Source organism: Etheostoma cragini, chromosome 24 (assembly GCF_013103735.1).
Source record: "Etheostoma cragini isolate CJK2018 chromosome 24, CSU_Ecrag_1.0, whole genome shotgun sequence".
Lineage (NCBI taxonomy): Eukaryota > Metazoa > Chordata > Actinopteri > Perciformes > Percidae > Etheostoma > Etheostoma cragini.
In genome coordinates this window covers 9522056-9547620 of record NC_048430.1, presented here as the reverse complement: position 1 = coordinate 9547620, position 25565 = coordinate 9522056, and the positions used below count along the sequence as shown (strand labels likewise).

Genomic DNA, 25565 nt, shown 5'->3' with positions numbered 1-25565 from the left:
TGGAAAATGGCTGCAATGAAACAAAGAGTGAAAAATTTAAAGGGGTCTGAATACTTTCCGTACCCACTGTATACTGATGACAGCAGCTGATCAATAAGCTGCTAGCCCTGGTCACGCTTGTCAAGTCAATTTCCCACTAATGAATCCAGTTTGACGTCGATCTTCTTTGATGAACTATCCAAAGTTGTTTATTGTGCACTTCATGCATTGCTGCTGTACTGTTGTAGAGGGTTTACACTAAGACAAACTCATGATGATGCATCTTGAGTTACCAGAGCCCATTTCTTTTCATGGCTAGTTTTCTTAGTTCTGTTGCCAAATGTAGAAAACGTCCCATCCCATCAGAAGATTGACAGTAAAACATGGATGGAATTCAACGGCACTTTTATCAATTTTTCAGCAATCTAAAAGATCAATGGTAACTGTCCGGTTTTACTGTCAGCCTCTCGGAATCAAAGAATCAAGGGCTGCTTTCTAGATAAATCATTTTGAACTGATATCCCACAGACGTACAGGGAGAAGTCCATCTTAAGAACAGTGGATACAGCAGCAGGAAGTCATTTCAGCTCGATAATGACTGTTTTGAAGTCTAACATTGGGCATTTTACATGTTGTGCATTGTTTGGTATATATTTATGGGGAAAACGGAAAGATCTTTGAGAGCACTACACTCCTTGACCTTTTTTTGGTCAGTTTGTAGTCTGGTATAGTATAGTCTCCGCAATGAACCTTATTAAAACCAAGTAACGGTCCAGGCTCCTACTGTACACATGTGCATGAGAATGACAAGGCAATCACAGGTCAATTTATCTCTAGGAGAATATGTTATAACAGTTTTTTTTTTTTAAGTTAGGGAGAAAGGGGCTGCTAAAAGCTCTTTTGAACTTTCCAATAGGAACATTTTAATTCAGGAGTATCTGTTCTGTTGTTTTCTTATACTTTAATCTAGGCCATAAGTTTGTTTTCAGGATACATTTATACATAGTGGACAGTAGATACATTAGATACATTAGTGGTTGTTTATTCTCTTTCTATACAAGTGCTGTACCTGTTCAATGTGTCTGTAGGTCAAAAGTGTCCTCCTTGAAAACTTACTATAAACATTGTTGGAATGACATTGATAGACGTAGGCATTATGAGGTATGGACCTCTACTGGGAAGATATTTTAGTAACTGTAATTTTTATTTTAAGTCAATATTCCTGCTGAACTATATAGATACGTCTATAGATAATGTCTACAGTTCCATTCTAGCCAGGCTGCACGTCTCTCTTAATTGCCTGTATCTACACTTTTACTATCTAATGTAGCCCTTGTAATGCTCCCTGTGTCACTCCAATGTGAATTTTACCAACTTTCTTTGCATGGGAGGTTGGATTACATCAATATGGCCTGGCAAAGAAACCTACCAACGTTACATTACACACAAAGTTTTGCTCTGACAACTTGTAATGAACGTTAACTTGTTAATAACAAATTCGTGCTGATCCGATCTGTGTATCCCGGTTCTGGCTTCGAGTCCAACATTTCTTGGTTCTGCATGGGTCCAGGTCCCAGCGTTCAAATAACAGACAGGTCCGGCACCACTATGGACCATGTATGCGGCCATAAACAGAAACACTGCTGGTTTGAGGCTGGTTAGGGTGCTTTGTTGCTTGTCATTGTCATTGTTCTTTCTCCTCCTTTAATGTCATCTCTCTACTGTCAAAAATCTCTAATAAAGGCATACAAACGCATACACAAAACTATGAAGTAACAACATCACGAGTTATAGTTAGCATAATTTGATCTTTAAAAGCACACATTTGTCCAGATTCTGTCTGTTTGTGGCTATTCATGTCATATGAGGTCCAGTTACAGTGTAACTGAATGTGCATAATAAATGTCTTTGTGAGCTCTTGTTGATTCCAGAGAATTTCCCCACTTGATACAAGTCAATTTGACAACCAATTTCTTATCCAGGTTTACACCTCCATACAACACTGAGCCTAATATATGCACACATAGCGAGGGGACTTCTGTAGCAGCTCCAGGACCTTTGCATTTCCAAGCTGCACAATGCATCTAAATGATGAACAATATTAAAATTCTGGACCACAATACATGAGAGGCTGTAGATTTCACAGTAGAAGTTTCCAGTGGGTCGCATTCTGGTGTACTAATTTACCCATGTGAAACTATTGGATGCACAGTATATCACTGAGCAAATTGACCCGTTTTCCTACATCAATGTTCTTTTTAATCACCCAAAATAACATCATTGATTCCACATAAAGCTCTTTGGGGTGAATTTTATCGGTAATTTTGGAGTGTCTAATTCAATTTTATAGCGTTTGATAAAAACATTGAAGTGGTTTTGAAATAGTATTGAGCAAAAGTTGACATATTCCAGTCTGTGATTATCCATCAACATACATTCCTTTAATTTTAATAAAACGTAATTCCTAATTTCTGCTTTTCTAACTCAAACATTGAGTATAATTTCCTAAAATTGAGGTTTATTGACCATAAATTCCAAAAATAACTGTAAAACTAAAGTTAATAAGTTAGTATTACATAGTGTTAAACGTAAAAAAACTGACAAATATTGTAAAAAACTTCAAAAAGTTTGAAAAAAGGAAATATTCCCGTACCCTGTAAATCTGTGTATCTGTCTAAGTAAGTTTGTGGTCCAAAATGCGAAGCCCGAATGCCTCGTCTATAAAACTGCTTGCCATTGTATTGAGGGAACTACAAATAGCTAAGTTGTAGGCTATCCGTATGAGTACAGTAGCTGTCAGGAACACTGGTCATAGGATTAAGTAATGCCGACGTTGTTTCATGGAATTTGTGGGACTTTCATTCAGCGACCACCTGGCTGAGGTTTGCACGTGTGTGACCAGACGTACGTGCACCGTGTATGCCTTACACGTGTTAAGAGCCGTTGGCTGTCGTTATCGTTATCAATGCAGATCAATGGAGGTTGAGTTTTTCAGTCAACATCAACTACCAAACCGAATTTTATGTGTGTGTGTGTGTGTGTGTGTGTGTTGGTGGGTGTTTGTATCTGTCTCACTCAGTGGGACACTCACATCACAACGATGTATGAGATGTATGACGAGAGCTTTTACAACTTTGACCGATATGTTTTATGCGTGGTCGAATATTTATACCTTTTAACATTTAATGCAGTTTTGAACAGAAACTTGAACAGTTTGTTGCGAATGTGTATCTGACATCCCGTTATTTTCCTCTTCTGTTTATGTCCTGTGGTTGACAAATCTGTCAGCTTATATTTTCATTTAGATCTACTATACTAGTGTTTTGTCTTTGCATACAAGGCGGAGGCATATTATCTTTGACCTGCTCATTTTATTTTATGTAGACAAATTGAAACCATGGCAGTCTTAAATCCCAAATCAAGCACTTTAATTCAATGGATACTTTTCAGGTTTATTGTTTTCTTAAATGATTTAACTGTGTTGATAAAGGAAATTTTGTGATAAACTGATTATATCTGTCTTATATCATGTCAACATATCATCAACGTATCATCAAGGCTGTAGATGTTGATGAAAGCCTTTTACCCTTGCACAGTTAACCATTTGCAGTGCACCCATCTGTGTTTTTGTTGATTCTTTTTAAAGAAATGGCAGCGTAGATTCTGAAAAAAATCCACCGTGGCAAATTTTTACGCATTTTACTCCAGTTACGCTGTGAAATCTGCAATATACTGGTGAGCATGAGAGCTGAAGAGGCAAAGACAAAAAAACTTCAAATATTGTTTATCTCCTTGTTCTTACTTGTTCAACCTCACCTGTTTCTACTATTTGTTAAATATCGTTTGTTTGAATAATTCTCTTAAATTGAGACATTTGTTATCATCATTGACATTTTTATGATGTAAACTGAGGATGCAAAAGCAGTATCGGCTCCAAATATCGGCTCAAGAAGCCTGTATCGGTCATTGGCTAAGGCCGATGAAAACGAATTGGTATTGACATCGACACAAAAAAATCCACATGGGTCGATCCCTGGAACAAATTGGACAGGTTTGAAGTATTTTAGGAAGAGCTGGAATTGTAAGTTCACTCCAGGAATTAAGCCAGAAATGACGAAAGAGTCTGAAAATTATCCCAGCTATCATGAGACTTTATATATGAAGATGTTGATGAAGTGTGGACACACTCACACACACTCAAAGTGGCCTTGTCACTCTCTTTCACTTTCTCTCCCCTGTGCTCACTCCCACTCGTTCTGTCTTACAAACACAGACAAACTCATTGCAGGGGTGTTCTCAATGGGAAACCAAGTATTGAGCGCTCTCTTTTCCCATCTCTTGCACTCTCTCTCTCTCACACACAAAGACACATACACACACACACACACACACACACACGCGCACAGACACACACACACACCCATTTCAGGGGTGATCTCCATTGGGTAACCTATGATTGAACTCTCCTCCAGCCCTCTCCCTCTTTCTCACACCCCTGCCATGACCTCATAAATTGCACCGCACATGCACACACACACACACACACACACACACACACACACACACACACACACTCACACACATACACACAGTTTCTCTAAATTCCCACACTGGGTCTGTAATGATCTGCCAGGCACTCTGAATCTTTTAACAGTCCACTTCTCCACTTATTCTCAATCGAGTGCTCTGCGTGCGTGTGTATGCGTTTGGGAATCCTTGTAGTAAATTTGTGTATTCACCTGTCTTCTTAAAGCCTATACTTTGTTGCAAATATGTGCACATACTGTGTTCCTGTTTGCATTTTTTTCATGACAGTAAAGGAATATCTGTGTATATTGTATACTATACTGCACTCATACATTTTTTTCACACACTTGTAACATTTACTTACATTTATACTTGTTTTAATGGGGTTAATTTTCACACAACCCAACTCAGTGATTACAACCTCTTGTCACTGCAACACTTCTTGCGATACATTTGGTGCTAAACTAATTTGTAGCTGTGGCCTTAGGTTGTGGAACTCTGAGCCGACAGAACGGGGAAAGCGGGGTGGATGCATATCTCAGCAGGGTGTTAAGGAACATCTGCAGAAATCATTTTTTCTGCCCCAAGCGGGTGCAATTCTTGGCAGGGAAGACAACATCAGCAAAGCAAGCTCTGGTCCTTGCCGGAGGATGGGCCGGTGCTACTGTGGTGTTAGCTAAACTATCTTTACACTGCCGGGGCACCAGGGGGCAGTAGAGGGGAATCACAGGGTTGCAAAGCAATGTAGTTGGTAAGTGATTAATAAGGAGAAGCCATGTGAATCTATCCTTCTACGTCACTATTCTATATCTCAAGAACCCGAGAAAAAACTGACGGGGAGAAGCTCAAGCCGAGCAAACTTAGCAAGCATGTTGGACTTTCAACGCGGACAGCAAGCTAGCCGGGCAACATGGCCAAGAAAGCGAATGACCATCCACAGCCTCCAGCAAAACAGAAACCTTTGACTTTTAGAAGACTGGGAAAAAGTAGACAAGACAGATCAAGTGCTTTAGCGTGGCTAGCAACCTGGATAAGTCATCAGATGGTAACCAGGTGAACATGCTAATATATTGCATGTGGGAAGAGGCAGATGACATGTTTCAAAGAGCTAACATTAGCCGCTGAACAGAAACTGGTATACAGCTCCGGTAGAGACGGCTTCACAAACTTTTAAAATGTTATTTACCAACAAGTTAAGTTTAACCAGCAATCTCAGGGGCCGTATGAATGAATGCAACCTATTTGTGTATCTCTGTGTCTGTAGCACATAGGCTAGCTTGAACAGCTAACCGGCTAACTAAATGCCACGCAGGTTCTCGGTCACCATTTTTGTAGTCTTTGGCCTGCAGAGAGCCTCAAAGCCCCCCCGCTTTTCTTCACACACACACACACACACACACACACACACACACACACACACGTCTGCTAGATGTCTATTGGCTGTTTTTGCTTTTTTGTAGTTGGTAAAAAAGGTATACAGGTTTTGAGGAGTGTAGAATTATTGATTAGCCATTGATAATTTTTAAGTGAAATACCTTCTACTACACTTTAAATAGCAGTCGTGATTCTTTTGTGTGTGTGCTGTAATAATTGCAGGTTGAACACAGTCAGTGCTAGACTTCACGCCTTCGCTTGTTCCTTTCAGAGGTACAAGATAAATTAATCCAATTAATTAAGATCTTTATTAATATTAATAAAACATCTTTGATAATATGCCAATTATTGAATCTGTACCCCTACCAATTCCCAACGCCTACCTCTCATCATTTGTTGAACATATGATGGCTTTAAGTACATTTAGATGTTTAACTTAAGTAAGATTTCACAGTAAATGCTTTTGTAATAGCAAGTATTTTTACACTGTGGAATTACTACTTTTACTTAAAAGTAGTTTTTCTTCCATTGCTGCATGCTGTATGTATGAAGTACAGCTCAACAGTGACTTTTTGAATGGCTCTGGTTCTTTTCCCCGTTGAATTGTTCCATGACACTTCAAAAAATGTTTCTATAAAGAGTTTTAAGCCTGGATCTAAAGCCAATCAGCTATGAGATGAATCGTGACCATAGAATAATTGATGCATCGCAAATAAAATTAAATACAGAAAAGAGGCAAAGGTACAAGACTCTGTATAAACGGTTCTAGACTTTGGTGGTAGACGCTCACTTGCCATTCGCAGGGTTCATGGGTGTGGTAGACGTTTCCATGTTAACAGCATATGTAACAGTTCTCCATGACATCACCAATAAAACATGTTATTCTAAAAACAAGGTTGATTTCATACTGACTTGTGACTTGTGACCTAAACCAACGTCTAATAGCTCGTGATAAGTCTATCTTGGATGGTTGAGACTTGGAACCACACTGTATTGCTCTATTGGGATTGCGTGGTTAATTAAAAAGATAAATACAAATGAAAATACATTTTATTTTATCAAGGGATTAGTAAAGGAAAAAAATGCTTTTCTTTTAGGCCAGATGATTGAATGTTAAAGGGAAAGCATTCCATGGAATAAATAAATGAATAGGGGCGGACTTAAAATGTTTTGCATATTTTAATAGACACTTTATAAAAATTACAAGCTCACTTAATATGAAATAAGTGATTTGTTTATGCATGACTAAGTGAGTGTTGCTGCATTTCCTGCTGCAGTTGTGTCTGTTTTTGGTGATTGTGTGTGTGTGTGTGTGTGTGTGTGTGTGTGTGTGTGTGTGTGTGTGCAGAGATGCATTAGAGCCATGCAAAGGCAGCCCCAGTAAGTCCCAGGCATTCCCTGGACACCTCTAAGTGGTTTTCTTAAAGCCACAGCCTGGCAGCAAGACCCCTATTAGATGTACTGTAATAAGGGAGCGATGCTCACATACTCAAACACACACACACACACAAACACACACACACACACACACACACACACACAAACACACACACACACACGAAGGGAGTGTATCCCTACTATCAGCAGCACATAATAAGCAATCTGCACTCAAGGAAAACAGCCGTTGCTGTGGTCAAGTTAACAACTGATCAAGGGTAACATAAATATAGTAAACTCATGTATGTACTGGCAGTATAAACAAGAAGAGAAGAAACAGAGTTCACAATCATAACATCTTCATCTCAGTTTTCTTCTTTCCTCTCTGTCTATTTTTGCTCTCCATCCCTTTCTTTGCACAATTGCTTGTAATATCGACTGGCTGATTGATGGCCGCTTTCATGTCTAAAACACAGCCACACATACACACACGGCAATAAAGAGAGATGCACACAAACACACAGTAACTCTTTTGTCCTCCTGTCGTCTCCCCCTCTCTCAGACAGATCATTATCTGGCAGGAGATGGCTCTGTAACAGGAAGGAACCCAACACTCAAAGGACAGGAAATGAAGAAGTGGTTCAGCCTATCAAGCTCCTTAGGAGACTACAGGATAAGAGGGGGTGTGTTTCACCCTATCAGTGTCCCTGGGGAAAGTCATGTGACCAAAGAGGCAGGAAGTGGGTTTTTAATGAAGTCACGCCCAGCCTGTCCGATATTCGACCCAAGGAAGTGCACCGGGTTTTCAAAGCCAACTTGACAGGTGGAATAATAACTTCTGTGTCCGTCTGATGATGCCACGGGGCCCAAAATACTTATTCCCAAAGACACGTATCAGTGGATCGTTATCATTTTGGATCATCACACCCCAGCTAATTGACTTGTTTCTCTATCAGAATTTTATCAATTCAGTCTGATAACATTTTGAGAGTCTACAATAGCAGGATGGCGATCCCCATTTTAAGTTATCCAAAGTACTAAAGAGGAAGTAGGTGGGTACTTACATGCTATAGTACGAAGTAAAAGTAAGTGTAAGTCTGTGCTGACCTTGGACTTCCTTACTATCTACCACTACCATTTTAACTAGAAATTTCATATACTGCTAGATAGTTAAACCTAGAGTAATGCAGCATATTAGATTAGATTGTTTCTTACTTGTGAAACTCTTTATCTATGGAAACAGAAACTCTCTGATCTGTGTAATTTTTCTTTTAACCCTCATGTTGTCCTTGGGTCAAATTGACCCGATTTCCTATATCAATGTTCTTTTTAATTACCCAAAATAACATGATTAATTCCCCACAACGCTCTTTGGCAAGTAAAAATCTCTACTTTCATTAATTTTGGGGCGTCTTATTAGAATTTCTACTTTTCTAACTCAAACATTAGGTATAATTTCCTATAAATGAGGTTTATTGACCATAAATTCCAAAAATAACTGTAAAACTAAAGTTAATAAGTCAGTGTTACGTAATGTTGAAAATGTCAAAATAAGTGACAAACATGGAAAAAAAAGTGTTGAAAAAAGGACAAAAATGTAAGAAAAATTTAAAAACATTGATAAAATGCATCAATAAAATTGTTGATTTTCATATTTGACAGGAAGACAACACAAAGGCGACATGACTCTAACAACAAAACAAATATAGTCTTCTTTTAATTGTGAGAGATACATGTAATGCCATGGTACAAATAACCCTTCTGCAGAAACACAGATAGATAATATGTTCAAGGAGTTTACCTCAATTGTCTTATCCTTTATTATTATTATTGTTTTTACAGATTATTTTTTGGGGCATTTGACATAAGAAGGGATAGAAAGGGGGATGACATGCAGCAAAGGGCTGCAGATCGAACCCGCGACCGCTGCGTTGGGGAGTAAACTTCTATAAATGGGCGAGTGCTCTGCCAGGTGAGCTACCAAGGTGCCCACGAATTGTCTTTTTGATAGTAAATTAATTTCTCAGGGCCACTGTGCCGTTATATTACATTCATAGCAGCATTGACTTTCTGTCTCTGCTGCAGGCAATATACCCCACCTATATCAGCAGTCAAACTGAATCAATACCTAGAGAAAAAATCTGCTGCATCTCCTCTTGGACCAGCATATTATTGGACTTTTTGCATATAAAATCAACCTCCATTCCTTCCCGGCTTTCTGCACACACTCAGACACACACATGCTGCACACACTCACACCCACAACAACAATCCAAACTGACTGAAATGATAATGAACCTCTTCAGCCCTTGTCAATTGACCAGTCGACATGAAATCAATACACAATCAGATTATATTAGGAGGGCTCGGTGTAATATCTGGAGCCCAATCAGACTGAGTGACAATCACTCTAGTATAATCTTCCGAATTCATCCGTTCACAATGGTCGGTTTGTATTCACTACGAACTGAAGGAAAGCAGATGTTAGAAATTCCCAGCGGTCAGAGCTAATCTCTGAATGGTATCTGTTTGCAATGAGGTTTTCGTTCCAAGCCGATGAATCACAACAAGCACCGGCCCGGCTCACACTACCACACAGGAATGAAATAAGGAAGAAGCAACCGTGGCTGCGCGGTATCTCTAGATTGCATCTGTTCCTGTTGAACGCTGGGCGAAGGTCATCATATATATTGTATATTACTATAGAACTGTTGTTGTCACCCACACCATGTTAGAGTTACTGCAGAAAAGCACAAGGGAGTCACTTGCAAAGACATGCAATTTTAATGCCTATATTTGTTTTACATTTAAAAAGTTAATGTAACAAGAAAAGAGGGAAGGGAAAATGTAACTGCTACATTGGAAAATTGTGACATTCACAAAGTGTAACCTATTATTTAGTTTCTTGTATACATATCGATGTTTATGAAGATTGCCAGTTATTTTTGTCAGGATACTCATAACATCGGATCCAAAATGGGATATAAGGGTGCATGACACACTGACAAACACACTTACTTTGTGAGAAGGTGTTAAACATAGCCAACTGTTCATTGTAAATGAGTTAAAGCCAAAGTACGATATAACCATGAAGTTATGAAGAAATAATACAATGCATTTTCTAAAGCCAAAACTTAGATCATCAGTTAACAAAAGGGGGGCAGAGTTAATTATGCCAATGGCTGATTGCTCAAAGCAACAGCCAATCACAAGCCTGGCTTTGCTCTGTTTATCTTGATGGACAGATGCGTTGAATAAAAACAGAAAATACATTTTAAAAACTATCTTATAATCAGAATCAGTTTTCAGTGGCCAAGTAACTGTTATGGATACAAAACGGGAATTTGATTTATGAGTTTTCATATTTGTTAGTGATGCCTTTGCGATATTGCCCTTTAGTTTCATGCCTGTGTAAGACACTGAAGTCAAAATGAATGGAACTTGGTCCACATTTAGCACAGTTATTAATAAGGCAATAAGCTTGCAGGAAATGCCAAACTGACGTCTGTCTTTATGAGGTGAATATTTCAGGTTCAAACAGATGCCGCCCTTTAAATCAAATAGAGAGGGCACTTGGAAGGGTTTCCTTGTATAACATATTTTCCTTTGTAGTCATATCCTCCTTGTTAACCACACCTATTATGGTGCTAATGAGACATCATCATAAGACATTCAGACTGATAAAGTCCAATCTTGTCACAGGACAGTTTCCTCCTGTCAGTTTTGAGGCTAGACTCTACGTGTGTGTGTGTGTGCGTGCGTGTGTGTGCGCGAGAGAGAGAGAGAGAGAGAGAGAGAGAGAGATCCATTTCCATCCTATTCACAGACTCCAAGGCAATTTGGGAAACCTGTGAGAGCCTAGATTTTATATCCATCCCTCCTACATCCCAGTGTTGTGCAGTTCCTTTTTCCATCCCACTTCTTCTATCCTTATTGTCTTTTCCTTCCTTCTCTTCTACTTTCCATGTATCTTGATACGCTTTTTTTAAAGCACTTGAACACAGAGTTCACGACACAGACTTTCTCTCTTTCTCCCCCACTTCACCCCCTCACCCTGACGCTTCCTCTCGTTGTCCATTTCTCCCTTCTGTCTCTGTTTTTATTAACGTCTGTCCCTCTGAAGGTTCCTTTCTATCACTCACTCCACAAACACACTCAGATGCTTAAAAACGATGTCCACAGCCACTTACAAACACAAAGGAACATTGTGAACGCTGGCCAGGGGGCTAAAAGCATCATCTTTAATAGGAAAAGCAATGTGAATAGTACTTAGTGATGTACATACACATTGATGTTAGCCAGTTTTAACCATCAATAGACATCCCTAGAGCAGGCAGAATGTGGATGAGCCTGGATCACGCTGAGAGACACCAATGTAAAGCTAGCAGGCCATATTTGGCCAAAAATATCCTCTAAAAGCTTGCTCCAGCATGAGATTTTCCATGTTTTCAATCTGTTTGGTATGTTTGAACTAATCTTGGTTTTGTCTTTAGATTTTACTGCTTAAAATCCCCGTCCTGATGTGATTCACCTGTTGTATCACCTGTTCCTTCTTTGCGCTTTACCTCTTGTATTGAACATTACCTCCATGTTCTCTTTGTCTCCTGTCAGATCCTTTTGTGTTTTTGTTTGATGGTTGTCTGTTCCTGTCAGAATTTGGACTATACCGTGAGGTTTCCCCCACTTTCTGTGTTCCTGGTTTTTGATTTTCCCTTCTCTTTGGACTTTTTGGATTTGGGACTTTCTTTTATCCCTGTGGTGGTTTTTGGCATTTTGGATCCCTGTGTTTATTTGGACTCTTTTGGTTAATAAATCCTCCTGTCTGCATTTTGGTCCTTAATTCCGTTGTGACATTCTGGCGCTTTAACTTCAATTGTAAATTACTTTAATGATTTTACATTTCAGTTGCTTTCATTTCTTACCACTTAAATGGCAGATAAACAGTTTGTCTCTTAGAAGTATCAGTTGTTTTCTGACTCCGCAAACCAAATCTCAGCTGCTTTTATTGATAAGACATCAGAAATTTCAGCTGCTTTCATGTCTTACTAATCAGCTGGCAGTTCACCTGCCTCTTTCTTTTAGTGTTTACGTACATAAAATTAGAAATTGAAGTGTTCAACTGCTTTCAGTGATCGTACTTTATGTAACCCTTTAACTTATTTCAATGCTTACACTTCTCATAATTTTAGTACCTCAATTTAAATTGCCATTTTAACTGCTTATTGATCTTCAACTTAAACTGCAACATCTTGCGTTACATTTATAATTTACAGTTTGCACTGGTAATTTGCAGCATAAACAAGCACAACTTTAGCCTTTTCTAGTGGTTAGTTATTTTAACATTCTGTCTGATACAGACAGTAATTGCACAGCAACGGTAATTTGATTTGAATAGTGGCCACAAAAACAAGTGATGAAATGGTTTGAGAGTTCCACATTCATTAGAGAAAGTCAGACATATATTTTTTGACTATGTTTGTTTGCCCTCTGTCTTCATACAGCTAGTGCAGTATTTTCAGATCTCCCAGAATGGGTCAAATGTTCGCAGCAAATTAAAGGTTTTTATAGCCACATGCCACAACATAGCCGGAAAAACAAGAATTGTGACCAAAGAAAAGTGCCTTCATTCAACATAAGACCAAATTCAACTCTAGTAGAACACCCCAAAGCAAAATACTCAGAGAGAGGGATGTAAAATTCCATTTCAGAGCTGTTCTGTGGAGCCTTTGCTTTAATCTAGAAGGAAAGCCTCTTTAAAAAAAAAAACACAAACAGGCACTCTGCTTCTCTCTCCTGTGTTTTTTCCCTTCTGGGTCTACCTCTCTGTTCTTCTCTAACCTGGGCAGGAAGTTGGAACTTTTCCTGGCAACAGCAATGCAGAGACAGCTCTATCTGTTGAGTTAGTTCATTGATTGGCTGTGCATACATTTGGATCTAATCTTGCTTTTCATCCTTCCATCCAATCATCTCTCTGTTTTCCAGACTGTTTCTACAAATATTGTTCATATTTGTTACGATGCCTCTAATCCAATCTAAATTGTTGTGTAAAAAAAAAAAATGTTAAGGTTGACTGCACTATGATTTCAGACTTTGTGTTAATAATAATTACATGGAGTACATGATAATACAAAATACGCTACCAGGGGTGGGGGAAGCTGTTAACAATCACATGTTGTAAAAAAATAAAAATACTGCCGTGACCAGTAGAGATGGCAACATGCCGGAATGTACCTCCCCGTTCCAAACACGTCCTCGCAACTCTAGAGGCTGAACTGGCTGTTTTATATTAATATCAAGACTTGTTCGGAAATACTATAGTTCAGTTAAAATCTTATCATATACCTGTAGTTCCGGTATATATTGAAGCTTTTGCCGAGTGCCATAATGCCTGTGTCAGGTTTACCTACACTGGTTTGCCTGTTCTGATGCTGCGCTTTCGGAGTGTAAATGTGTGTGAGTGTGTATCTGATGAGCAGGTGGCACCTTGTACGGCAGCCTCGGCACTGTGTGCGAATGGTTCCTGTACAATGTAAAAGCACTTTGAGTAGTCGTTAAGACAAAAAGTTGTCTGGTGGAAATGTCGTTCGATTATCCTAGAAAGACAACGGACCCCTGCCAATATCTTCCTGCATATCATACATCATGGAGCGATCTGATGGAATGTTCTGTTCGTGTTGGTGTTGATCTGGAGCAATAGACTTTAGAGGACCTCCAGGCGAGACGTTCATATGCACAGCGGGGAATACGTAATGTAATAATGCAAACAAAATGGTACCTTTGATTGGTTCAAATGATGTTCACACCAGAAATGAACTATTCTGGAGTTTACTTGACAGCGGTTCGAGACCACCATTATCGAGGGGGACAAAAAAATGTTTGTTTCTCCACATCAGAGTTCAAGACCAACCGAAATGAATCGCACCGAGGTGGTAAAAGCTAGGATATGGTCCAACCGGACGGAACAAGGCTGGTGTGAAGCACAGTGCCACACTCAATCAATTCATATAGAGATGCTGTTTGTTGAAAACATGAGGACAGATTTAAATAGCTTGAACATTGTTTTCATCTTCATTATGTTAAATGAGAATACGATGATAGAAAACGACTGAGACCATATACTCATCATGACAATGTTTACTTAGGTAATAAATCAAGTGAAAAGTTGTAATTTCCTCATAGACCTCTATGCAAGCTGGCTTCTTTTTCATGTGAAGTCACACTCTACTGTAAATTAGATAGAATGCAGGTTTAAAGTGCCCATATTATGAAAAAAATCACTTTAACTGTTATTTTGTGTCTCTGGTACTTCCACACGCATACAAACTGGAAAAAAAACAACTATCCATGGTGTTTCGATTGAGATCCGGTTTCTGAATGTCCTCTGCCTTCATTCTCCAGGTGAGCTGTTCAAAATCTACGCGGCTTTCTACGTCACTAGAGACCAGGTTGCTAACTGTAGCACATGCTAGCGCTAGCATTCTAGCTCATTGTCAACGGCAAAACACTGCAACAACACACACTACTTCACTATAATCTCCAAAAGAACTACTTCCATGTCCCTGTTGTGCAGGTATTCCACAAGTGCCCCTCGTCTAGAAGAAGTCTCCCAGCTAATCCTGCCTCGGACTGACCAAAGCTGGAGAAAGAGTTATCTAGCTGATGGGAGCTCACCTACAGTGGCTTGAGAAAGTTTACACACCCCATTCTAAAGTTGATTAAAAAGAGGAATAAAAAAACGTCTTTTGGAAATTGATCTTAATGCCTTAATTAAAAAAATGTAGGAAAACACAACCTTTTAACGACACCAATTTTCATTGTGAAGAAATAATGTATTGTAAATAATTAACTGTTCTTCCTTAAAATACAGGGGGCAAAAGTATACACCCCCCGATATTAAATTCCCACAGAGGTAGGCCCCTTTTTTTTTGTTAAAGGCCAGTTATTTCATGGATCAGGATACTATGCATCCTGATAAACTTCCCTTGGCCTTTGGAATTAAAAGCACTGTGCTGTTTTAGAGAGAGGCCAAGCAGCATTTGTTGCAATTTGTTACTTCAAAAGATGATCAAGCAGCTGGATTATGGTGTTTTTCTCTCTGTCACCCTGTCCCCACCAGGCTTTATTTTTTCCTGTAATTATCCCGTCTTTTAACCCTATCGCAAGCCCATTTGTCAATAGCACACAAAGACACACACACAACTAGGGCTTGGGGGGATTTAATGGGAGTTTGTGATGTCACATGAACAGTCTCTCACATGATGAGGGGCCAGGTGATTTATCAAGGGCCCCAGTGATGCTTAAGGAAAGCTGTCAATACAATCACGGCTTCTGCCAGCACACACACACACACACCCAGGCAACCATTAAGCCATTCATGGTTTTATTTCTTTCCATTCAGCTAGCTAGACCGACAAACACACACACGTCATTGCTGTATTCATCCAGGTTGTCAGACAGTCAAGTAATGTCGTTATGAGGAGGAATTCATGCTCTCACTTTCTACCTGTTTCCACTATTTGCCCTTTTTGCCCCTCATCCCAATTCTTCTTCTCAAACAATCTTCCTTCATTTTCTCCCATTACTCATTTCTAAACACACACCCCAGTTGTAATCCCTGATAACATTTTAGAAAATGCAAACATGCACATCTATCATGATAAAGTATTGCTCTTCCTTAATATTATGTGGTCTGGCAATTACGTCTGAATCTACACCAGAGATCAACAGGGGGTCTTGGACCCATAGGGGATCCTCAGAAAAACACAAATTATTGTTAATCTTTTAGTTATTTTCGAAAATTAAAATAACTGAACATGAATCCAACATATCCCCATTGATAATAGAGTAACTGGCCTATAGGTCAATATAGTCACTAAAATAGCCATCCAAAAATACAGTTAAAGGTCCATTATGTAATATATTTCCAGTAATAAATCCAAAAATGACCCTAATGCATCATCAGATATTAAAGAAACATGCAAAGTTGAAATACTATCTTTTCTGACAACAATGCTAACACTAGTATTTTCTTAAAATTTCTGTTCCGTGACAGATGTTCTGTTAGTGTTTTGGCCAGTGTGTTGCTATGAAATGCCCAGTTCGATAACCTGGCCGGATTGCAAGACCTGTAAAAATGTAAACCCAGCGCCAACCCCATGAAAGCAGCGAAGAAAGAACAGGATTAACGGAACGCATGTTTCTACCAGTTGCGTGACCAGAGGCGTAACAAATAAAATATTGGAGATGTATTTGAAAGATGGAGATAGTTTAGAGGGACACTGAGTTGGCTAATTTCCTCCTGAACAGGCAAGCATTAACTTCAGGCGGGCATTTTATGTCATTTCAACATTTGTGTACTAACATTGAATCATATAGCTTGAGTACCAGTAGGTGGACACAGTGGAAATGCTGTTTTTACTTTGACTTTTAGAAACCCGCTTTTAGACTTTTACCTACTTTAATTGTCCTTTTAGTTTTTTCTGGGGCATCATTTTAGTTTATTTTCATTATTTTTAATTTAACACATGCCACTTAATTTAGTAATTTTTTATTTATTTATGTATAACGGGCTTCCAAATGCATCTTGAGTAAACACTTGAGTGAATCAAATGCAAAAAGAAACATACATCCTTGCCGTTTGCATATAGGATTTGGTGTGTGTGTGTGTGTGTGTGTGTGTGTGTGTGTGTGTGTTAGTGTGTGTGTGTCAGTTTTCCTCCCACGTAAATCATACATTAGACACGTGCAATGACGATTGAATACATTCTTTAGGCGGCTCCTGTCTGTATGCCAAAACATAATGTCAATATAGATACATGTGGCATAAACCACCTCTGAATGTGCTCCGAGTGATCAGATATCAATGCATCCTCAATACGCTCCAGGTGCATTCCCACCTGTACTTAGAGCTGTCTACTTGTGATCAGATCATTCAGATCGGATTTTAATACCAGATTAAAATCAGATCTGTGCTTCAGTAAACCTGAATGGATTTTGATGATACTTTTTGCTTTCAGTCCCGCATGTTTTTTGAATTTTACCGCTTATGCTTAAAATTACACTGACAACTAGAAGACATCCGCATGCCCAGTCTCACAATGTTAATGCAGTGTGACCCAGTCGGCGACTAATTTTTCTGATTATTCTGACACCACATGAATGTAGCACAGACGCCCTATCTCGCAACGGTTAACAAAAGTGAAAAAATAATTTGTGTATCCGCCCTGTGACTCAGCTCCAAAATGTGTGACATGACAAGTTTATTGCCACCTTCTTTTTGATTCACATTTGCTTTCCAGTTAGATACCAACCTTTCTTCTCTTTGTTTCATGTCCCTCCTCTGTCTCTTTCTCTCTCTCTTCTTTTTACACACACAGTTTTAAGCATTGCTCGCTCAGTCACGACAAGTCCCCCAGGATGTGACAGGGGCGTATTAGGCGGTGAGAGGTAGACCGCCAAGGGTGAAAGAACAATAATAATGCACCTCAGCTTAACGGATGGCGGGATGGCATCCCCCCATTCAAAACCCCCCTTCCCGCCTCACCCACCATACCATAGCAACCCTAACCCACCAAACCAAGCGTGGTGAATGGGCTCTGTCACCCATTGGCTCTGTCACCCAACTGTAAAGGCTGACTAGACTGATCAATCCACACAAGTAGAGAAAGAGGATGGAGCGACTACGCAATACGAGAGAAACAGAGAAAGAGAGGGTGGGGGGTGACAGTGGAAAAAATATCAACAACAAAAAAGAGATGACAAAAATAGAACAAGATTCATGTGCACAGAAAGGTAGAAAAAGAGAAGAGTAAAAGATGATGCAAGAGAGAGACAGAGGAATGGGGGGGGGGGGGGCAGAGAGGGGATTATGTCCGTCCTTGTCCAAAGAGGATAATGAGGTGAGTGGAGATGAGCTGAGGAAACAACGTACAGGATAAACACACAGCCTGACACACATTTGTATGACTATACATATGAGGACTGTCCTTTCCTAACTGTAGTGATGCTTCACTTTGGACGAATATTACTCAGATGTCAGTTACAGAACATTACTGGAGGTCAGAAGACTTTCTTGACTTATTCAAGGCCTCGCTGATCTTATAACCCTAGCTAACATTCTGCCATTTTGAACTTGTGTCATGCTCAGTGATGGAAAATATTTTAGAAAATTTACTCAAGCACATGTAACAATACCAAACTGTGCAAACACTGTATTATAAGTCCTCCATTCAAAATCTTAAGTTTAAGTAAGCAACCATTATCATCAAAGAGGAGAATCCAAAATAAAAGTAAAAAATAAAATACTTATTATGCAGTGTTTCAATATAATATATTATTGGATTGTTATTGCCTAACGCTTCTTCAGTAAGCAGCATTTTAACTATACTAAAGTATATGACAATAATAATAATAATATTATGTTTTGCACTGCACAAACATCTCCGTCTAACGTAGTAATTATTATTGTCATGGTCCCCAGATTATGACTCCTGATAATTTGGGTGTTCATCTAGCCCCACCAGACTTTGGTACAAGCAACGTAATTGTTCAGTGCTACTCATAGGGCTGTAACAATACACCAAACCCAGGGTTCGGGTCACGATTTTTGACCCACAATTTAATACAAACCTCAATTCTCTTTTATTTTTGGGGTTCTCAGTAAACGTAATACAACTTTTTTCCTATCACATGGCATTATTTTGTCATTGATTAATCCCACTTTGCAACACAGTTATACAACAGAGACTTTATTTATTGAGAATGATTGATTAATTGATTGATAGATAGATCCAAGATCAAAGATTCTTTTGTACCTTAAAATAATGTTTCCAAAATAGTAGTTCATTACCTCATTGGAAAGAGACATAACAACAATGGTAACAATTCCGCTCCCAACCTGTAGGGGGAACAAAGAGAAAAAGTGCTTTGTTGCCTACTGTAAAGGTGCAGCTTGACAAGTAGCTAATGCTAATGTAATTATTTGTGGGTAAGATAAGATTACGTGAATTCATTCAATTATCCACAGTCAGCCCCCAGCCAGCTAGCAACCATCTACTATCATTACAGCCCCGGCCCGGCGACACATCCACAGTCAGCCCCCAGCCAGCTCGGTCAGCACTTAATTCCGGTGCTAAGGACGCTAACGGTAGTTCACTGAACCGCAGGGAAACAGGCCCAGACACCCGAGTCAGAATAGTGGCTATTCGTAACATTACACCTCTGCTTTTAGCCGCCTTTACAGTAAGCTAAATTTACCAGACAACACAGGAATAAGGCACCAATTAAGGACTAATACTAATAGTAACTGAAAGATGTGGTAGCATTGGATCTGGACGGGAAGGATAATTCTAGGAGTTGAAGGGGTGTGTTGCAATTCTGCCTTCATCACAGGTTTGTGGATCTGAGTGTCGCAATTTCGGATTTATTTTCCAAATCGTTACAGCCCTACTAATTAACAAATGTTAGCATAAACTATGATAGCGAACATGGTAAAATTATACCTGATGAACATTAGCATGTAAGCATTGTCATAAAATTGTTAGCATGCTGATGTTAGCATTTAGCTGAAAGCACAACTGTAAATACATTCTCAGAGCCGGTAGCATGGCTGTAGGCACTGGTTGAATCCTCTGCCAATCTATCTTTCCTTTAGATATCTTTTCCTTTAGAATCACTTAAAGATTGTTAAAGAGTTAGGGATTACTGCTGTTGTATAAAGGAGAGAGAAGAAAATCTCAATTCATGAAGGCAGTTTAAACAGGTTGAAACTATCTCACCACAGCCTTGCAGGACTCAATAGTAGTAACAAACAGTAAGTGTTAAACACAACGCACTAGTGACTACAGCTGTCGGATAAATGTAATAAAAGTAATAATATAGGATACTACAATAATAAAGGACACATTGTTATTATTATTATTATAATGGCGTTGCCCTGACAACATTTCCCTCTTATATGTATAATGAGTACCTAAAATTGTAGTACAGCACTTGAGTGAGCTTGGCCTACACTTTACTTTCAAATATGAAGACTTTCATCTTTTTGTTGTTGTTTTATATCTTTATGGTAATTCTATATCATAGTTTTGTGACATTTGGTGGGACACATTAGGTGACTAAAGATACCCCATGGGGCCTTTTTACATATCTTCCTTACATTTTACAGAATAAACAAAATGCTTGTTCAAAGAATAGTTGACAGATTAATCAATAAATAAAATACCCTGTAGCTGTATGTTGTGAATCTTACACTATGGCAGCTGGGCTGTATGTATTTGCTCTTTCTGGAAGAGATTACATTCAAAATGTTTATTGTGTGATGTGAATTTAAAATAGCTGCTGTTTGAATAACTTGTGGAATAGAATCGCCCTTTTGCACCTGATTATCATAACAAACTGAATGTGGTTTCTATCACTCCATGTTCACAGCATATTCATAATAAAACTAGTAATAACTACTTCATCACATCTGAACTACAGCCAGGGAAAACTTGATGAACAAAAACATGCATGTATTTTAGAAATGTTCCCTTAAGTTTTAATAGGAGGAATGGCTTGAAGTGAAACATTTTCATTTCTATTCAACGCTCTCACATGATAAATAAGAAACTCACGTATACACTAACAGTAACCACGTACACACATACACACACACACACACACACACACACACACACACACACACACACACACACACACACACACACACACATTCACACTACACACACGGAGGTCAGGGAGGATAAAATCGAAAAGCTGTTTTTATAATAGCTGCTTCTCCACCGGTGCAAAAAACCAAGCAGAAATGCTACATTTATTTAATGGGGTAAGTGCAGGATAACTGCCAGTTTACTAAAATGTCAACCAAAGGTATATGCGCCTCGCACACACAAAAACACACATTCATTCACTGTCATGAACAGTGAATGCATTTTAGGTCATACAAGCACACAGAGTTCATCACTGCATGCACTGGATTTAAGAAACTCTCATTGACACACACATCTTTGTGGCGGAAAAAGCCCAATGCACAAAAGCATCTTAAGCCTAGTGTATTGGTCCCCAAAGACCTTCCTTACACACACACAGTTCATTTGTGCTGTTTTGGGATCTAGGTGTAAATTACTTGAATTGTTCCAGATGTATCCAATTCAGCACTGATCTCAAAAACACTCACTCAGTGCATTTACATACACAGCAGTAACCGTGGTGTGGTCTTAACCCGGTTAACTCAATAACCAGGTTTTTCTAGTTCTCTCTTTATGCATGAGCAGGGAAGAATGGGAAGAATGATGGGTACAGTAGGTGGCGCTCTGCCAACATACAACAATTTTTTTCTTTTATACCAACCGCCACTGAATTAGTAAAAGCTGTTTCATGCTTCTCGGGTTCAGCGTGGTTGCCGCGACCCGTCTGGGCTTTCATACTGATTGCTGTCAGCCAGGCTCAATGTACACACTTCTTCTCTCCTGTAGCCAATCATCGCAACGTGGTTTATGTGACAGCTTCCGCACTGTTACAAAATCTTGGAGATGTGCAACTGTCGCCCAGGCCACATTCCTATCGCCGACCGCGCTGAACGCAAGAAGCATGAAACGACTTCAATGCTTTGTTAATACACCTTTGTCACAGCGTAACAGCTAAACACACCGGCAAGCTTAAAGCGTTAAACTTATAGGTAAAACTTCAGCGGCCACGTTATCCCATCTGTCCGATCATCCAGTAGGGATCGGCCGCGCGATCAGGCACAAATCTACGCTTTGCGGCTTTATGTGGCGCTACAGCTTGCGGTGTGTTTTTGCTGTAGGAATGCAAAGTGCTCTCGCCACATGACTGACAACTTGTTTGGCTGGAGGAGATAGCAAGTTAACTTTGTTAGCGTTATTTAACAATAATGTTAGCCAGCGGCTACAACTTTTTTGCCGAGACATTTGACGTTGACAGCCCCAGGGATGGACAAGCTCCACTGATAACTCGACGGGGATTAAAACAGATGGGCCGCAGACTCTTTGCTGCCGATGGGAAGGCCCACTGCTGATTTGGGCAACGCTCTTTTGTTGTTTGGTATCACAGCAACGTCTACGACTCACAGCCCTGATGGATTCAGGGGACTGGGGATGGGCAGTTGAAACATGGGCGTACGCTTAAACGGATCATGCTCCGTTAAGGTGTATACATGCAGGAATTCCCCCGATTGCTGAAGGACTTCTCTGGGTCTTTTAACCGGGTTATGAGAACTCTGATTTTAACCAGGGTAAGTTGTTTATGTGGCGTTTGAGAATTCGGGATATTGCCTTATACCGAAATATGATCTGTTTTTTACACTGCATGCAAACACACTTACTCACTCACTCACTTCCACACACTCAGGGACTGGGCTTTTATTACAAGACACTTGAACCATCGTACAACATCACTCCTGGCTGTTATCATAGGAGCGTGAAAGCGATCTTGCGTCTCTCTGCCATGCACCGACAGCCTGTATGCTAATCTAAGTCTCACCAACCATGCTCAGCTGGTGCTGGCGCCAACCCCTCCCCTGATCTGTGGAACATTTACACTTACAGCCTGGGGAGGGGACTACAAACAGACAGGAAGTAAGGGTATGTGTTTGTTGTTTACTAGTCACAGTGGGCTCAGGCTCACGGCCACTGGGCTACCGACAGAGAGTCTGCCCCGACAGCCAAGCACGCGATCGATGAGCTGGCTCGTCTGTCTCTAATGGAAACATTAGTATGATACTGCTGAGGAGACTTTTCAGTGAACATCTTTGTGTGAGCAGAAACTCAATAACTGCAGGACTTTGTCAGTCACTATTTGGGATAAAATAAAGAAAAGAAACATGGCAATAACTCTCGACACATGCAACAGTAGTAAACAAGACATTCTACAGTTTATTGAGCCTACCCTTTTTCACAACACACTACCCTTTAACCTAAAAAAAAAGCAGTCTTCGACGCCCGCTTAGATAAGTTGGTAGAGGTTTGTTCCTCCATGCAGAGATCAAGTGTCTGAATCTAACCTGCGACTCTCTCTCCCTTTTCATATCTATGCTGTCCTCATGATTAATGGTGGAAACGCCAAAAACAATCATAAAATAGAAGCAGTCCCTGGTAGTACATTTTTAACATATAGTTTTTAAAGTGAGCGTATATTTTCAGTTTGTCTCTATAACAGTTTCATAAATTCAGCTCTTTAACCAAAACACAATATTTTTTTTCCTTTAGTCTACAGCATGTGTTTCTCTAACATTCATATTCCTCATATAGTCATTTAGGCTTTCTCATTTTACACCATTCTAGACATCTTAGGTCCAGCTGTTAAACTTAAAAAAAACTCTGCATTTTTACTGAGGGATAAAGATTTAATTAATATTTTTAAATAAAGTAAACTTTGATTTGCAAAAAAAAACATACCAGACACAAACTATAATGTAAACCTTTGAATAATTTGTACATGTAAATATGTATTATTTATTATGTATTAATATGTATTTATTATCTGGAAAAGGTCCTTAAACAATATGTTATCCATGATTAGTACTGTTTTAAAATCTACTTCATCCCTGATTTTAACATTTAATAAGACAAACATGGCTCTTTTGAAATAGAAGTACTTTATATTTGTTTCATTTGTGTTTCACTAGTGACTGTATACATCTTTTTTAATACTTAATTGATTTTCTTGATTTTCTCATATTTGTATCTCATCTAGTAAAACACAGTTTCCCCCTATGTCTTAGTGGGGTCACTTTAAACTTGTCCTTTTCATTTTGGTTTATACTACCCTGATTGGACTCTATATTATTTCCGTCTCATGCTGTGTGGTACTAATGTGCCCAAAGGGACATGTGTAGGTTTGATGCTCAGTAGTGGGTTTTATAGTAGCCCTATTGTACTTTAAAGTATTTTCATCTGCTTTGGTATATAGACTATTTATCCCTGTGTGTGAGTTATAATAAACGTGAGCTGGTCTATAGTAAGTTTATGTGATCCAACATAATATGTGCAATTTTATCTCCCAATGGATCACCCTTATATTCTGGGCCTTGCTGTGCAGTGCATTTTGAAAGTATCCACTCATCATATGCTGCTATATAAAGCCAGCTTTAATTGGCTATCAATCCAGGTCTGAGATATCAAAAAATAATTTCTATACAGAAAGCAAGCTGCTCCTAATTAGTTCAGGAAATGGAAACAAAGTTCTTTTGTTGTTCTTTTGAGTTTATGAAATCCAGTTTAACCATTATTTATAAAGGGCTGCTGGCTCAGAGTGAGCTGTCATTGTCTCGTGTAAAGGGGTTGTTGTCGTACTAAAACACACACATACACACACAGACACACAGCACACACATAGGCTACAGCTGAGTGTGGATCTCCTCCGTTGCTGAGGCACCCCTCTTTAAATTTTGATGACAGAACATAAACATGTTGCCGATAAACCAATACAGATCCAATGTGTGAGATAGCTTGATAAACCCTCTCAAACACGCACACACACGCGCACAGACGCACGCGCTAAATGCTGAGGAATTTCATAGCCTATCACTTGCAAGTCTTGCATAACACCGCCCTGGCCGCCTGTCATCCAGAGTTTATTCCCATAACATTAGGATAATAAGCATCGGAATTCGCCCAGTCTAATCTTCCAAATTCCCGTCTCCTGTTAAAATGACAGTCGCGTGCAGCTGCTCTCTTGACATTCATGTTAGATGGACTTGTTTGACTAAAATAAATTGCACCCAGACCGCAGGAAACGCCAGCGGAAGAGATGACTTCAAGTGCGCATTCTATCAACAATCGTCCCAGCCTGCTTTCCAGGGTCTTACCTGAAAACGTGCCTTTCTAGCCTCTTGCCATGTCAGCTGCCTATAATCCAGCCTAGCCGGGCTGAGCCGCTCTGGCACAGCTGAACAGGTAGGCTAAATGCCCGAGGTGTTCTCCAAATTCCCCAAACCGTGCGTAACCGACCTTCTGCTTATCCAGGTGAACGCGCAAGCACGGCTGATGTAGGTGCGTCAGTTAATGTGTGTGTGTGTCTGTAGATGTACAAGCCGAACATGAAGGGCTACACTTAAGTGTGTCGGAGTGCTCCGGTCGTTTCTCCGCTCGCTGTCAATCACAGATAGTCCGGTTGTTTCCCGGTGCCGCTTACAGAGTGACCGAGACTCCTCCTCCGGCGGCGCTCTCACCGTCTGGCGTGGTCCGGTGAACAACAGGAGAAGAGTCTCTCTCTCTCTCTCTCGTTCTCTCTCTCAATTTCAATTTGTTTTTTTTTGTTTTTTTCTCTCTCTCTCTCTCTCTCTCTCT

At 39.6% G+C, this 25565-nt stretch overlaps 1 protein-coding gene and 1 long non-coding RNA gene across 10 annotated transcripts in view; both read right to left on the bottom strand.

The window, feature by feature from the left end:
- Positions 1–25565, bottom strand: part of LOC117939147 (dystrophin-like) — a 359537-nt gene that overhangs the window by 294718 nt on the left and 39254 nt on the right. The window contains exon 1 of one of the 9 annotated variants that reach the window (XM_034864193.1): positions 25085–25441. The exons of the other annotated variants lie outside the window; for them this stretch is intronic. The gene's annotated coding sequence lies outside the window, so the exon portion shown is untranslated. Of the gene's footprint in view, positions 1–25084; positions 25442–25565 lie in introns of those variants that run through there. 9 annotated transcript variants of the gene reach the window in all.
- Positions 22985–25565, bottom strand: part of LOC117939181 — a 13384-nt gene continuing 10803 nt past the window's right edge. The window contains exons 2-3 of the long non-coding RNA XR_004655536.1: positions 23286–23290; positions 22985–22997 (exon numbers count right to left, since the gene is read on the bottom strand). This is a non-coding gene — a long non-coding RNA (uncharacterized LOC117939181). The remainder of the gene's footprint in view (positions 22998–23285; positions 23291–25565) is intronic.